The sequence below is a fragment of the Petaurus breviceps genome, unplaced genomic scaffold (genome assembly GCF_028583685.1).
Source record: "Petaurus breviceps papuanus isolate PSGF00001 unplaced genomic scaffold, PetGlider_PUasm1.0 126, whole genome shotgun sequence".
NCBI classification, from domain to species: Eukaryota; Metazoa; Chordata; class Mammalia; order Diprotodontia; family Petauridae; genus Petaurus; species Petaurus breviceps.
The window spans coordinates 6430485-6445974 of NW_027185655.1; the positions used below are offsets into that span (position 1 = coordinate 6430485).

At 43.2% G+C, this 15490-nt stretch overlaps 1 protein-coding gene across 3 annotated transcripts in view; it reads right to left on the reverse strand.

Moving 5' to 3' along the window:
* G3BP2 (G3BP stress granule assembly factor 2) overlaps positions 1–4966 on the reverse strand; it is a 39142-nt gene extending 34176 nt beyond the window's left edge. For all 3 annotated transcript variants that reach the window (XM_069091896.1, XM_069091904.1, XM_069091889.1), the window contains exon 1: positions 4818–4966. The gene's annotated coding sequence lies outside the window, so the exon portion shown is untranslated. The remainder of the gene's footprint in view (positions 1–4817) is intronic.
* Between the last annotated feature and the right edge of the window lie 10524 nt (positions 4967–15490).

Consider the following 15490-nt stretch of genomic DNA (forward strand, 5'->3'; position numbering starts at 1 on the left):
CATTATCTTTTACCCAAAACCTTCCCTCTGCCATCCCACTATTAAGGACATGACTCCCAGTTACTGAGGCTAGAGCCACCACCCTAGATCTGGCCTTTACCACCTAATTGTTATTCTTGCCTCAAGTTTCTCCTCCATTCAGCTGCCAAGATGATTTTTCCTAAAGCCCAGGTAGGTCTACCTACAGTAATTTCCTACTCAAATGCCAGTGGCTGCCCATTACCTCCAAAGATCAATACAAAGGCCTCTTACCAGCATTTAAAACAAAAAGAAAACCTTGTCATAACCTGGCCCCTTCCTACTCGTCCAGTGCTTTGCTTTGTTTTGCTTTTTTACACTATGCTTTCTTCCATGCTGGCCTATTTGTTGGTCCTTACACTTGACTTTTCATGTCCTGCCTCTTCCCCAAACTCTGCACAAGCTAACTCTCTCCTCTATGTCTGGAACGCTCTCCATTCTCACAGTTTTGGCTGGCTTCCTTCCTTTTCCTTGACACTCAAGTTGGATCCCACCTTCTGCAGGAAACCTTTCTTACCCCTCCTAAAAGCTAGTGCCTTCCCCTGACTTCACCAGGGTTACATGGCTAGGTCTGTGTCCACTGTCTGTATCTAGTAGGTACCTAAGTTACTTATATATCCCTCATTAGAACAGGCTCCTGGAGAACAGCGACTGCTGTCGCTTAGTACTATATCTGACAGTAAGGACTTAATATATGCTTCTTAACTGACATCAAATCTCTCCCCACTCCAATACATCCTCCATGACTGTCAAAGTTATTTTTCCAATAGTACAGGTCTGACCACGTCAGTCTCTTTCAAACTACAGTGGGTTTCCATTACGTCTAGGATAAAATATAAACAGCTATTTGACATTCAAAGCCTTTCACCACCTGGCCCTTCCCACATTACTTACTCCTTTACACATGGATTCTTGCCTAGGCACATGGGCACTACTTACTGTTTGCTCCCCCAGGGAGGCCTATCCCCCAGCTGTGTCTTTATTCTAGCTGTCCCTCTTCCTTGGAATTCTCTCCTCATCTGACTCCCAGAAGCCCTAGCAGCTTCAAGACTTGGTTCAAGTGCCACTTTCCACAGGAGGCTTTCCCTAGAAGCCCCAGTTGTTCAGGTCTTCCCCCATTTATCATTTATATATCTTGTACACATCTAGATATGTACATGTCTCTCCAACTCTCACTCCCCCCTAAAATGTATGCTCCTTAAGAGCAGTGACCAAGACTTTTGTCTAGGCATTCTCAGTGCCTGACACACAGTACCTACCCAATAAATGCTTGTTGATTGATTTTTGCACTGCTATGTAAGCAAGCTATTTCTAACACGGAGATGAAAAATTCACCTCTATGAAATTCAATACAATCAGAGCTTCACAAACAACATCTAAGTCCTATAGTCTCAAGTAAAAAAGGATTTTGTGGAATAGTCTGCTGCTTCTCCCAAGCCCCAAATTTCTCAGCCATAATCAAAGTTGATAAACAGACTCCAAAATTTTATAAGGAGAGCAATATATAAGGAGCAAATCAGATAAAAATCAAGACCACTTTCAAAGATCTAGGATTACATCAACAGCACTAAAAGAATGAAGCCATGACACAACCACAACACTCCCAGCTTGTGTCCAAATTGCTTTTCCATCTCTCACCTAAATATTTTAGCAACCCTGGGAGGAAGGCAAGCCTTCTTCCCCAGTTTACAGAGGCAACAGAGGTTTGGGGATCTGCCTGGTAAAAGCTGCAAGAACTTCCCTGGAGCCCAGATCATCTATAATAAGTTTCTTTCAAGCTACTAAGCAAACTCAGGGAACTGGAGACTACTCCAGGATTCTACATCACACCCTTTCTCATGAACCCAAACTGAATAAAAGACATGGAAAATAAGTGAGATAAATCACACACTAGACACTGGGGCAACATGAGTTAACTACAGATCAAACACCCCTCATCCCCCCAATAACCAGCAAATACCATTTTGCAGGCCAGTGCTAGCATCCTGGGGTAGAACCAAGAAACAAGTTTTCAGCTATTAAACTAAGAAAACAATTACTGACCTAATAATGAAAAATAGTTAAGAGTTGGCAATGAAGCCATGATTTTAAAGGATGTAAATGTAATATAAAAAAGTATCCATCTTCCAATCTTTAAAACACTGCCCCTCCTACCCAGTGGAACTGTATTAGGCAAAAAAGAAACTTTTTAAAATGGCATGAGCAGTTATTTTGTAGAACAAGAATCTCCTTGAGGACAGTTTTTTAATCCTAAAAGTCTTTCAGGACAATTGGATATAACAAGCATTTTTAAAATGCTTGCTGAAGAAAAAAGAAGTCAATGGAAAGATAGATTTGGAAAATCCTAGAGAAACCCAAATTCAAGCATATTCTTTAATGAGTTTATAAAATACTTGCTAGTCTGACAACTCTATGGGCAAATCAAAACCTGTTAAGTCTCAGTTTAATTACTTGAAAAATAAAGAATAGCAAAAAAAAAAAAAAACAAAAGGTTTTGTGAGGAGAGGTTTCTAAGGCAAAATGCTACATGTGCAAGTAGAGATATAAAATTAAAATATTTTAAGACTAATGATAAAACTTGAGTTAATTGCATCAACAAAATGTTGAAAAATATTCTGAATTTTGTATAATATGTAAAATACTGTCCACAAAAAAAATGGACATGAAATGCAAACTGGATGCTACATGATGATAGGAATGTATTATTTAGTTGCTCAAATTGCCAAAAGAATCCTAATCTTCATTTGAGATTAGGGTTGGCCTTTTCCCCCACCTTTTCTACCAAGGGTCCCTGATATAAGTTATAAAAACCTCTTCTCTGCTCCCTACCATAATAATTTTTTTCAACTGTAACTCCTAATATCGATGTCATTAATAATTTTTAAAAAGTTTCTCAACTTACATTCTTCCATTTCAACCATGATAGATGTCAGGCAGGAAAAAATACATTCTGAACAATGAACTATAAAGGTTCTTAAAGAAGCATTTCCAAAGTAAATTAATCAAGAGAAATCAAGATCACATATGGCCATTCCTAGAAATAAAATGTTATGTTAAAAGATTATGTCATCTGAAGAATCATCATCCTTCCGGGTTCAAATCCAGGTTATCTGTCAGAATTCAATTAAAAACAGCAGCTTTATTAGATGCCCAAAGGCCCATAGAATGTTTAGCTAGGTCATTTTGTTCACATAATGAAGTCTCAATTAAATTAAGAGGCAAATATAGACTTGGACAGGAATTTCCATACTCTTTCCGGGAAAAAAAAAAGGCCCTAAGGCTTAATAGGCCCTTCTCCCTTCAAAAGTAAGGCATCACAAAGGTGCAGGTATATACAATTCTTGCACTTGGATGAACAGCAGGAGGAAGGTTCTGGTCATCAGTGTTCTATTATGCAACAGGACATATCATAACACCCATCCACTGAATTCTATTGTAACAGACATTTATTAAACACCTATTTCATGCAAGGCCCTAGACAAAGATAAAGAACATCGAGCAGCTGCTGCGCCGCCGCCGTCTCCTGCTGCCCCCCCCCCACACCGATGCCACAGGACATAAGCTCCAGACGTTCACAATCTAGGGAGGTTTGGATAAAACAAACACGGAAATAAAAAAACAACAAGTTACAATGTGATACAAGTTAGAACAGTATAAATACGTAGGTAATGTCAAACAGAGAGGCGAATTATTTCCAGCTGGGGGGGGGGGGGAGAGCTGGGAATATTTCTGAAGGTGATGCTTGAGCTGGCCCTAAAGGATATGGAAGGAGTCTATTAGAGACAGGATGGGAAGAGACACGATCTGGAAAGTCTAGCACTGAGGTTTGGCTAGGGATGGCATACAGAACCCAGGACGTGCAAAGGCGACTATCATAAAACATGGCCGCAAAGGTAGGTTGAAGCCAGACAGTGGTGGGCTCTAAAGTGAACGTGCCCATCCCATAACAAAACGAAGAAAGCCTGCAAATCGTCATTATGGGGAACCAGCAGCACAAAATATAGCATTCAAAAAGGCAAAAGCAAACATCCCCTGCAAAAAATCCATTAAAAATTAGATTTCACTCTTTGTTTTCCTAAATAGAGTCAAAAGGATGGCCTGCCTATTTCCCCTACCCCCTAAATCAATTCTTCCCTACATGTCTGTGGAGGAGAAACGCATAAAGAGCGAGACCTGGGGAGCCAGTCCCTTCTTCTCCGTTTCCGGGTCCGTGGAGGAGGCAGGCTCGGCAAGGCTGGGCTTCCAGCAGTGAGGGGCTGCGGAAAGGGAGGCAAGGCCTCCCACCTGCAAAGCGAGGCCGCGGAGGAGGAGGAGGACCCCCGCCCCTCCCCCACCCGGGGAAGGACGGATGCCCGGGGGGGGAGGGGGGGGCTGACGCCGGCGCCCCGAGCCCGGCCGGCTCGGGGTCTCGCTCGCAGCAATGGTGCCCGGAGGCCGCGGCTCTTGCCTCGGCCTCCCCCCTTCCCCCCTTCCTATCCCCCCCCCCCCCCCCCCCCCGCCCCCCCCCCCCCCCCCCGCCCGGGCCGCCCCGGGCCCGAAGCAGAAGCCGGCATACGACCCCCCCCCCCCCAGGGTCTGCGCTCCCCGCTTGCTCCCCGGAGGTCCCCGCAGCCCGCGGCGCCCTCACCTCCGCGCCCGGCCCTCCCGCGCCCGCGGCGCCGGCCAGAACAATGTCCTGCGGCGGCTCGCGCCAGACGGTTGCCTCGAGCCGGGGTGCGCCAGCAGTGAGCCCTCCCGGCCACCACACTAGCACCCCCCCCCCAGCTCACACACACATTTACACACGCACACACACACACCTCCAACCAACAGCGGCGGAGGCCGGCCGAAGAACAGACTCAGTGCACAGAAGAGGCTGCGACGGATGGTCCGCGTTCGCTCCGCTCGGCCCGGCCTCCCCGACGCAACAAAAAAAACCCCGGAGCGAGTCTCGGGCGCTGTCCTGCGGGGCGCGCGCACGCGTGTCTCTCGCTCCCTCTACCTCTCCGACTCCCCTCCTTCCCCGGCGCCGGGCTTTGGCCTTGAGCGACAGGGAACCCTGGGGTCCCGCCCCCTTTACCACCGCCCACTCTTATTGTTTTACCCCTGCCAGATCGACCGGGGAGCCCCGTTAGTGCGCCGTGGGCCAACCACGGAGCGTCTCATCGCGGGCCCGCCTTCCCTCTTCCCCCCGCCCTTTCCTTTTCTGAGCACGCGCACATCGAGGCGACCCTGGCGCCCGTTCTCGCGCCCCCCCTCGCTCGAGGCCCGGACTGGAGAAAACCGGAACCGGCCTCTGGAACGCCGGCCCTCCCCCTCCCGCGCGCTCCCGCGACTTTGACGTCATCGGAGACTAGGGACGGGGAGCCGGGTAGCTGGTCCTCCACTAAAGCCAGGCGGGCGCAGGAGGGCCTCCTGCTGCAACATTGTAATCTTGGCATATACAAGGATATGATGGTGCGTGCCAAGGGAAAGAAAGATGCAGCAATATTGTCTCCAAAGGTATTTGCACGTTGCTGCAGTTACAGTTTGCAGGCAAGTGGTTACAGTTTCAGCCTAGTGTGGACTTTGGTGGTGTAGTGCGAAGAACCTGGACTGGGGAGTTCTAGTCCTAGTCTAGCACCTGGGTTCTAGTCCCAGCTCTTCCAATCATCTAACAAGCGTTTGTTCAATGCTTTCTATGTGCCAGGCACTGTGCCAAGCAGTAGGTATACAGAGAAAGGCCAAAGTCCATGCTCTCAAGAAGGTCACATTCTAGCCACAATATGTCCAACATTTTTGTACCCATACGAAAACTAGTTACGACTGACATACCATATAATTAAAATGGAGGCAAAGGAGATGAAAGAACCTCTGGGTGGGAAGGTACTGGGGAAGATTTGAGTTAAATTTTTCTAGGTAACTAAGAGAGATGAGGAAGAAGGGAATCGCATAGCTTAGGCCTGTGCAGCCGGTCCAAAGGCAGAGAGAGGGAGATGGAGTCCTGTGAAGAGTTACAAATAAATAGTCCAGTGTAACTGGATCATAGAGCATGGAAGGAGTAAAGTGTAAAAAAAAAAAAAAAAAGGTAGGAAGGTGCCAGGTTACAAAGGGCTTTGAATGCCAATCAGAGGACTTTGTATTGATCCTGGAGGTGTAGTGGACAATCGAGAAACGGGACAGCAAAGCCTATTATAATTTGATAGGAGTGTTTATTAACCAGCTGGTGACTGCCTCCCCAATAGGGAAGACAGCATCAAGTCTCCTGAAAGATGCATTTTTATAGAACTAGGTGCTGCTAATCAACAAAATGTGGTTCCAAGGGGGGGTACCATTTCTAGTAAAATCTTGGGTACCTAACAAGAATAGACTTCTATCTGGGGTATGTTTCTAGCAACACAGGTGAAACGTTCCTTCACTATTATGGTCTATCAGGTGGTTCCCAGGGACCCTGGTAGGGGTCCCCTTCTAGCAGGTTTAGGGGGCTTTGGTGTATAATTTCTGATGGGCACTTCAGAGGTAATAGGGAACCACTAGAGTTTATTGAATAGTGACTAGGCAGAGTAAGTAGTCTATCAGAAAATCACCTTGGCAGATGAGTGAAAGATAAGATGGAGGGAAAGACGTAAAGTAATAATCCAGGTGAGAGGTGATCAGGGCCTGAACTAGGGTGGTGGCTGGATGAGTGAAGAAACAGGAATATAAAGGAGAGCTCCACTGAAGGGAGGAAAGACTGGCAAAAGTTTGGATATGTTGGTGAGTTAGAGTGAGGCATCTAAAATGACATTCTAACCTAAGAGGCTGATGATGTCTTCAATAATAAGGGAATGGAAGAAGGGAGGTTGGCAGGGGAAATAATGAGTTCTTTCCAAAAGACAGTTCATGATGTGGGATTGAAAAATCTAGAGAAAGAAAAGTGCCAGCTGCATAGATCTGGGTGTCATTTGCAGAGATGGCAATTGAAACAGTGGGAGTTCTTAAGAGGGAAATTCTTGGAAAAGCATTTACAGGGAAAAGGGAGCCCAGGACTGAACCTTGAGAAACATCCAAGGTTATTATTGGGTGCAATCAGGAGGAAGGCCAAGTAAAGGAAACTGAAGAGGAAGAGTCTAACACAGGTAGAAGAAGCAGAAAAGAGGAATGTCATGAAACCCAGAGAGAAAAGAATATCTAAGAGGAAAGGGGGATCAACAATGTCAAAGGCTGCAGAGAGATCAAGAATGATGAGGATTGGAGAAAGGCATTAGAGTTGGCAATTAAGAGGTCAGTGGTAACTTTGGAGTGAGCTATTTCAGTTGACTGATTAAGTCTGGTCTGAAGCCAGACAGAAGAGGTTTTAGGAGAGATTGAAATGAGGGGAAGTAAAAGAGGGGAAGGAGGATCAAATGAGGGTTTTAAAGAATGGGGGAGACATGTAGGCAGCAGGGAAGGAGCTGGTAGACAGGGAGTAACTGAAGATAAAAGAGAAAGAGGGAATAAGAATGATATAAAGAAGCCTTTTGCTTGAGTAAAAGGAGGGAATATGGGATCTAGGATGTATGCCAGGGGTGGGGACCCTGTGGCCTCAAGGCCACATGTGGTCTTCTAGGTCCTTGGGTGTGGCCTTTTTACTGAGTACAAATTTTACAGAACAAATCCTTTTATTAAGGGGATTTGTTCTGTGAAATTTGGATTCAGTCAAAGGGCTGAACTCCACATGTGGTCTGGAGGCCAAAGGTTCCCCACCCCTGATTTATGTAAAGGGCTTTTTCCTCTCCCTCAATTCCACTTCCAATGATGTCTTCTGGTGATCTTACCATGTAGCTTTCACTGGGCCTAATCCTCTATGGTTGTAGTTCTCTGTGTTCTTGCTGGTCACAGTTGAGTAGTTTGTGATCACTGGGGGACATTTAGTCTCTGCTAGGCATTGTTGCCTGCTACTGCTTCCAGGCTCATCTCTTCAGGGTCAGTCAAGCTATCCTAGCTTCAGTAGCTAGGATATAGTGCTTAGAACCTGCCTTGATAAGGGTTGTCAAATGGCTCTTTAGCCACAGATACTACATTCTGCCAGGCAGAGTATAAGATTCAGGGTAAGATTCAATCTGTCATTTTCAGCCCTAATGTTTGGACAGAGATCATAGCCTTCTATTGCAGATAAGTATCTAATTTAAGAGTTAGATACTCCTAGATAATCCCAGGATTCTCTCTGGTTTAGCTGCAAATGAATTTGAGCCAGAGCAAAGAGAAAGTGAGGAACCAAAGTCAGTGTTCTCAACCCAGCCAATCTACATTCCTGTCTTTATTACAAAAGTCTGTTGGCAGCAAAGTCTAACTGTTTCGTTGTTTCTTTTTGTCACACCAGATTTACTAAGCTTTCACAGAAACTGTAGATACTGTTACCATTTCTTTTAAAAGAAATGAAATCTTGAACAGTGATAGTTTAATGGCCATTCCTTGAGGAGCTCGGAAGGAAATCAGAAACTGAATTTAATTGTCATTCTGTTTAGAGTTTCTGAAAAGATTGAATTGAACTGTCATTCTAAAGAGATTCTTGTCATTGCCGAAGAGAGACTGTGAAAAGAAAGAGAAAACGAACATTCTTTGAGAGAACCAAGTTTAACCCTTATATTGTGAATAAATGAAAGGTTTGTTGTTGTTATTGTTTTGAGAGACTTTGGTAATGCTTCTGAAAAATAAAAGGTGGAACCATTTTCCAGAAGTGAGAAATCAAGAGGAAGAGTGATGGTTAGAAGTGACTCTGGCTATGATCTTCCTCTAGGATAAAACAGTGTAAATAACGGTATGTCTTAGTTTTATTATTGGCTATACTCTTAATTAATTATATTGCCAGTTTTGTTACATAGATAGGTATGAATCTCTATGCACATATGTAGCAAGGTTTTTCTAGCATTTGGTGGTTGTTGAAGATTTGTTGTCTTTTTAAAGTCATTGATAAGTCCCTGAGTGATCTCACTTAACCATAGGTAACCAAGCTATCTTCCACATGCAGTATGATAGTATCATTGTGTGGCTCAGAGAGAGGCAGAGTAGATATCTTTTGCTTCTTCTAACCACCCCTATTCCCCACACCTTTATCCAAGGGAGACTTTAATTCCTTCCAGGAGGGAAAGCAGAAGGTTGTGGTGAAAAGCTTGATTACTCTACTCTCCTCAAAGAGAGGGGGCACCAAGCTAAATTTATATCCATCTGCTTTCTTAAATATTATTAATCTAGGAGATTTAGATTCCAACTAAACTTCTGATCACTATTCATTAATGGAGAAAGGAGGACCCAAGCTTTATAAACAAAGCTTGACTCTCTTCCCACCAAATAATCAGTTCCACTAATGAACAAACATAGCAAGTGGCAAAGAGATCCATTTATCCAAGTTGATAGCAAAACAGAAACCAGAGAAACTATACATAGGAGAATATATACTAGATGGTACAAAGTGAAGGAGCAGGGTAACTTAGCTCAACCAAAAGAGAGAGTCCCGGATCTCACCCAAATGGAAATTCCCCCAAATCTCTAGTGTGGCAAGCTAGAGACAGGGACATGATAGACAGCCAGCTCCTCTCATGCCTGCTTCTTCCCCAAACCTTATTCTCCTTTAGCAAGATGAAGTGTCATTGTCATTATATAATCATAAAGTGCTTAGTGTGATGCCTGTCTGTAATGGTAAGGGAATTTAAAGATCCTCTTGTATTTACTTGGTTTTGGGGTTAATTGTTAAAACCCAGAGCTTTTGAATCCCACTTGTAGGATGGACTTGACATGAGGAGAGGGGGCTGAGCTGGGAGGAGTTGGTGGTGTGGATTTAGAGAGATGCCCAAAAAAACTTTTGGGAGCAGCATCATGGAGGGAGAGAGAGAGAGAGAGAATTGCTGGGGGCCAGAGTTGCTGAGAGAGAGAGAGAGAGAGAGAGAGAGAGGGAGAGAGAGAGAGGGAGAGAGAGAGAGAGAGAACTGCCAGCTGAAGCCACCCAGACTGCTGAGGACCAGTTGGAGCTGCCCAGGACTTTTGAGAACTGCCACCCAGAGCTGCTGAGAACTGAGGAGGCATGACTGTGGTGCCGGTGGTATTTTTTCTGTCTCTTTTGATGTTATTTTGCCAGATTCATCTGCTGGTGAAGGATAGTGCTGTTATTGCAGAGGTCCTGGAACCTTGCTGTTGGTTCAGAAGCCCTGAAGGAAAATTTTTATATCCAGGTGATTCTAACAGAAAATTGAGTAGAAATCAGGGATGAACTGGAAACTTGCTGGGACTACCTTCTGTTTGTGGAAGTTAGAGGTGCCTTTGACCCCACTTGTACTTTAAATTTCAGCCTGCTCTCCCCAAGGATTGTATATGTAAGGGAAGAATGTGACCCCAAGTTTGGGAATGCATTCTTGATATTCCCTCTTGTAATGTAATGCCTAGCAAAGGCAACTTTCCAAGGTTCAAAATACCAGCATAGGTGCTCTCCATTTTATTCAGTGAAAAATTAAGAACAGAGAAGATCAAAATATGACATCATTTACTAAGCATTTACTAAGTAAATACAGCATTTACTAAGTGTGATTCAATAATCTCCAAGTACTACCTGATTTAATCAAGTACTTCCCCACCCCAGGACATTACATTCATTTAATCAATTACAAAGTCTCTCTTCTAAATACTACTCCACCCCTAGGCTGTACATTCATTTAGTCTATCACAAAGCCCCTCTTCTCAGATGGAGATTAGTTTCCAATCATAAGTAAAGTACATTCATTTGTTTAATCACAGAGCACAAAAAGGTCAAAAGTTCCCCACCCTTTGATCACAATTGAATCTACCCCCGAGCTACAACAAGCTTAAGCACAGCATTTAATACCCAAGTGGAGGTCTTTTCTTCATCTTGACACAAGGCAAGTTCTCAGCAATCTTTGTTCCTGGGGAGACAAAGCTTAGCAAGGCCACAAGATACATTGCCAGTCTCTTCATTAATTCATTCTCTGTCTGCAGAACAGTCCTAGGACCCCTGAAAACATTAGCAAAACCCTCTTCCAGGATTTCTGTAAACATGCAACAAGAGAATCCTTCTTCAGGGCTTCGGAACCAACAGCAAGGTTCCAAGCCTTCTGCAACAACAGGACTGTCCTTCACCAGTGGACAAATCTGGCCAAACAACATCAAAACAGACAGACAAAGTACCAGCATAACAGCCATGTCTCCTCAGTCCTTGGCAGCTCTGGGTGGCAGCTCTCAAAAGTCCTGGGCAATTCAAAGTGGCCCTCAGCAATCCTCTCAGTCTCTCTCTGCCTCCAAAGGTGCTGCTTCCAAAAAGTTCTTCTGCCTCTCCAAATTTACATCACCAGCTCCTCCCAGTTCATCCTTCTCTTTTCAAGTCAACAAGTCCATCCCATAAGTGGGATTAACAAGCTCTGAGTTTTAACACAATCAAACCAAAAACCAAGCCAATACAGGGGGATCTTTATATTCCATTACTATTACACCTCTTAACAAATGTCCTTTTTTAAAAGCTAATAGAGTTCTGTTAGTTGATTAATATTAGGGAACACACCACATGGAGGGAAGTGAGGGCCATAATAGGAAGTACAACTCCTTGGTGTTACCCCTAGAACTCTGAGGAAAAAACTGGGCAACCATCCTTTGGGGACTAAGTGGTATGTTCCCTAATATTAATCATCTTGACCCTAGGTAAGTTTTCAGCAATTTCTGTTCCTGGGGAGACAAAGCTTAACAAAGCAAAAAGATACATTGCCAGCATCCTCATCAATTCACTCTCTGCCTGCAGAACAGTTTCAGGACCCCTGAAAACACCAGCAAGATCCTCCTCCAGGATTTCTGTAAACATACAAGAAAATTCTCTTTTTTTATATCCATGTCCCTAAACTTATGGTGGAGATTACAAAATGTATCTACAAACTTAAGCCTGCCCATTTTAGTTCATACCCACCTATTTTTATTCCCTCTTTTGTAGTCCCTTCCTTCATTTCCTCATCTTTTACTCTTTCCTTTACTCTGTGTCCCAGATTAAGTATTTTCTCTACTTTCAAAATAAAAAATTAGGGTAACCCTATATAAATAAGCAGCTGCATTTAGGAATAGATGGAAATATAGAATAGATGGGAAAATATTCTCAGAGGGTAAGGCTCTAGCAACTACAGGGATGACTGAGAAAGTCTGCAAAAGGTGGCATCTGAGCTGTCTTGAAGGAAGCCAGGGATTCTCCAAGGCAGAAATGAGGAGACAGAACATTCTAGATATCTGAGACATCCACTACAAAGACATAGGAATGGGAGAGGGAGCTTCTTGTGTACAGAATAAAGAGGCCAATGTGGCTAGATTTTGGCCTGTGTCGAGGGGGATAAGATATAAGAAAACTGGAAGTGGAGGAAGAAGTTGTTAAATCGTGAAGAATTTTAAATGCCAAACCTTTGTATTTGATCCTGGAGGTCACAGGAAGCACTGGAGTTTCTTGAGTATAGGACTAGTGAGAGAAATGATTATTTACTATTATATTAATAATACATTATTAATTAGGGTCCAGGTTATTTTTTCCTCATTCAGGGACCAGCTCCTATAGGTCAGCCAACTAGTCTCAGAACAACATGACTGATAAATGAGATTGCTGTAGTCCTTAGGGTACATGCTCTGTGATCTTGGACAAGAACCCACCCAATTAGGAGACCTTACTTATGCTTAGAGTTTAAACAATCTGATCTAGGTGAATTCCTGCTCCAAAGCAATGGGCCCCTGACCTTGTACCCCTCCTTTGGAGTTTAGGGTGACACAGACCATGAAGGAGAAAACCAACCAGAGTGATTTGGGTGGAAATGGATTCCTCTGTTCAAATTGATGGAGACAGTTGAATCTCATGATCAAGCTATGTTCTCAGCAGGAGGAACTGAAGACTCCTAACCCACCCCCTCATTAATTATTCTCCAATCAGGACTGATTTTTTACCTGTCGGGGGTACTCCCCCCCCCTTTTTCAAAAATATATTAAGGTTTCCAGTCTTTTCATGCTTTTATCTTTACTTACCATGAAAACCCACTGACTGGGGTGGCTAGGTGGCACAGTGAACAGAACACTGGCCCTGGAGTCAGGAAGACCTGAGTTCAAATGCGGCCTCAGCCACTCGACACACTAGCTGTGTGACTTTGGGCAAGTCACTTAACCCCAAATGCCCTCCAAAAAAGCAAAAAAACCAAAAAAACAAGAAACCACTGACCACCAATTTATTATTAGCTAGCTTAATTAATAAACTGATTACCAATTACACAGAAATTGTCTTTTAGATTTTTTTTTTTTTGCTATTTTTGCTCAGGTGTATTCTACCACCTGGATTTTTCATTCTTCACAGTGACATAGTCAAATCTGGGCTTTAGGAAAATCATTATTGGCAGTTACATGGAGGATGAACTGGAGGAGGAAGAGATTTCAGAGAGGGAGACCAACTAGAAATCTATTGCAATAGTCTGAGAGAGAGATGATGGGTGCTTGGGCAAGAAAAGTGAATGTTTGAGTGGTAAGAAAGTAGTATACATGACAGAAGTGAGGGTAAAAACAACAAGATGACACAACTGAGTGAATGTATGGGGTGAGTAACAGTGATGAGAGGGAGAGGCCAGGACTACATGAGGTTAAAAATCCCTGGCCTATGATGATGGTACAAGTACCTTGGAGAGTAACAAGGAAGTCTAGAAGAGGAATAGGTTTGGGGGAGAAGATAATGAGTGCTTTAGACTTGTTGAGTTTGATCCTATCAAATTCCTAGTTATTTTCCTTTCTCCTTGACAAAACCACCTATACTTGGTGCCTCCAATTTCTTTCCACTCACTGTCCTCAAAACCCTCTGTAATCTAGCTTTTAACCTCATCATTCAAATGAAACTGTTCTTTCCAAACCAATGAGCTCTTAATTACCAAATCTAATGGCCTTTTGTCAAACCTCATCCTTTTTGACATCTCTATAGAAATCATCTTCTTATCTTATGGGATGTTCAATTCAAAATATCCAATAGGCAGATGGTAATGTGGGAATGGAGCTCAGGAGAGAGACTAGGGCTGGGTATATAGTTCTACCTGGGAATTATTTGCATAGAAATGATCATTGAACCCATGAAAATTGATGAGCTCACCAAGCATGATAGTATAGAGAGAGAATAGAAGAAGAGTTAGGTCAGACTCCTGGGAGATACCTACAGTTAGTGCATGTGGCATGAGTAAAGAGGTTCAGCAAAGGAGACTGAGAAAGCAAAATTAGTCACATAGGAGGAGAACCAAGAGAGAATGATATCTTGAAAATCCAATGAGGAAAGAGTATCCAGGCGAAGAATGTGATCAATAGTGTCAAATGTTATGAAGAGCTAGGAGATATGATTGGATAGGATCAAATGAGGGTGTTTTTGTTAATTGATGGAGGAGATATTGGGGGGGTTGATATTTATAGACAACCTCAAAGAACTAGGACCTAGGAAGAGACTGATGATTAGAGAAAGAGTGAGGGTGATAATGGGGGCAATTTACTGAAGAAGATAAGAGGAGATAGGATTAAATTAGGTAGAAGTCTGGCTTTTAATGCAAAGTGAAGAAAGCAGAACCAGGAAAATAATATAAACAATTATTACGAGGCGGCTAGGTGGTGCAGTGAATAAAGCACTGGCCCTGGAGTCGGGAGGACCTGAGTTCAAATCCATTTACTCCCCATGTGACCCTGGGCAAGGGACTTAACTCTCTTTGCCTCAGTTTTCTCAACTATAAAATGAACCATAGAAGGAAACGGCAAACCACGTCAGTATCTTTGCCAAGAAAATCCTAAATGGGGTAATAAAGTCAGGCACAACTGAAACAAATGAACAAGAACAAAAATGTAAATTGAAAGAACAACAAAAAATTATTACTGTGAAATTATAGCAACCAAGTTTGCCCCAAGAAGGAATGTGAGAGGGTATCTCCCCTCGTTTCTTGGTAGAGAACTATATGGTGTACTACAAATAATCCCAGACATTTTTCATGTACTATTTTTTTTTCAAATGCTTTATTAACTTCTGATTTACATCATTCATTTCTGACAGATTTCGAGTTACAAATTTTCTCCCCATTTTTCCCCTACTCACCGCCCCAAAATAGCAGTCCCAACAGGATATCCCCTCCTCCAATCTGCTCTCTCCCATATCTTCTCCCATACCCCTTTTGACTTTTCCAGTGGATCTCTATGCCCCAGTGCCTGTATATCTTATTTCCCAATTACATGTAAAATACTAGTAATAATAGTATATATATATATATATATATATATATATATTTTAAAACTTTGAATTCCAGATTCATTCCCTTCCTCCCTTGTCTCCCACCCTTACTGGGAAGATTAGCAGTTCAGTATAGGTTGTACATGTGTAGCTAATGCAAAACAATAACATAGTAGATATATTGTAAAAAAAACTGACTATATTTCCCTCCTTCCTATCCCACCTCCCACTTGTTCTATTCTCTACTTTGATCCAGTCCGTTTTCAAAAGTGGGTGCTCCCAACTTCCCTCCCCCCC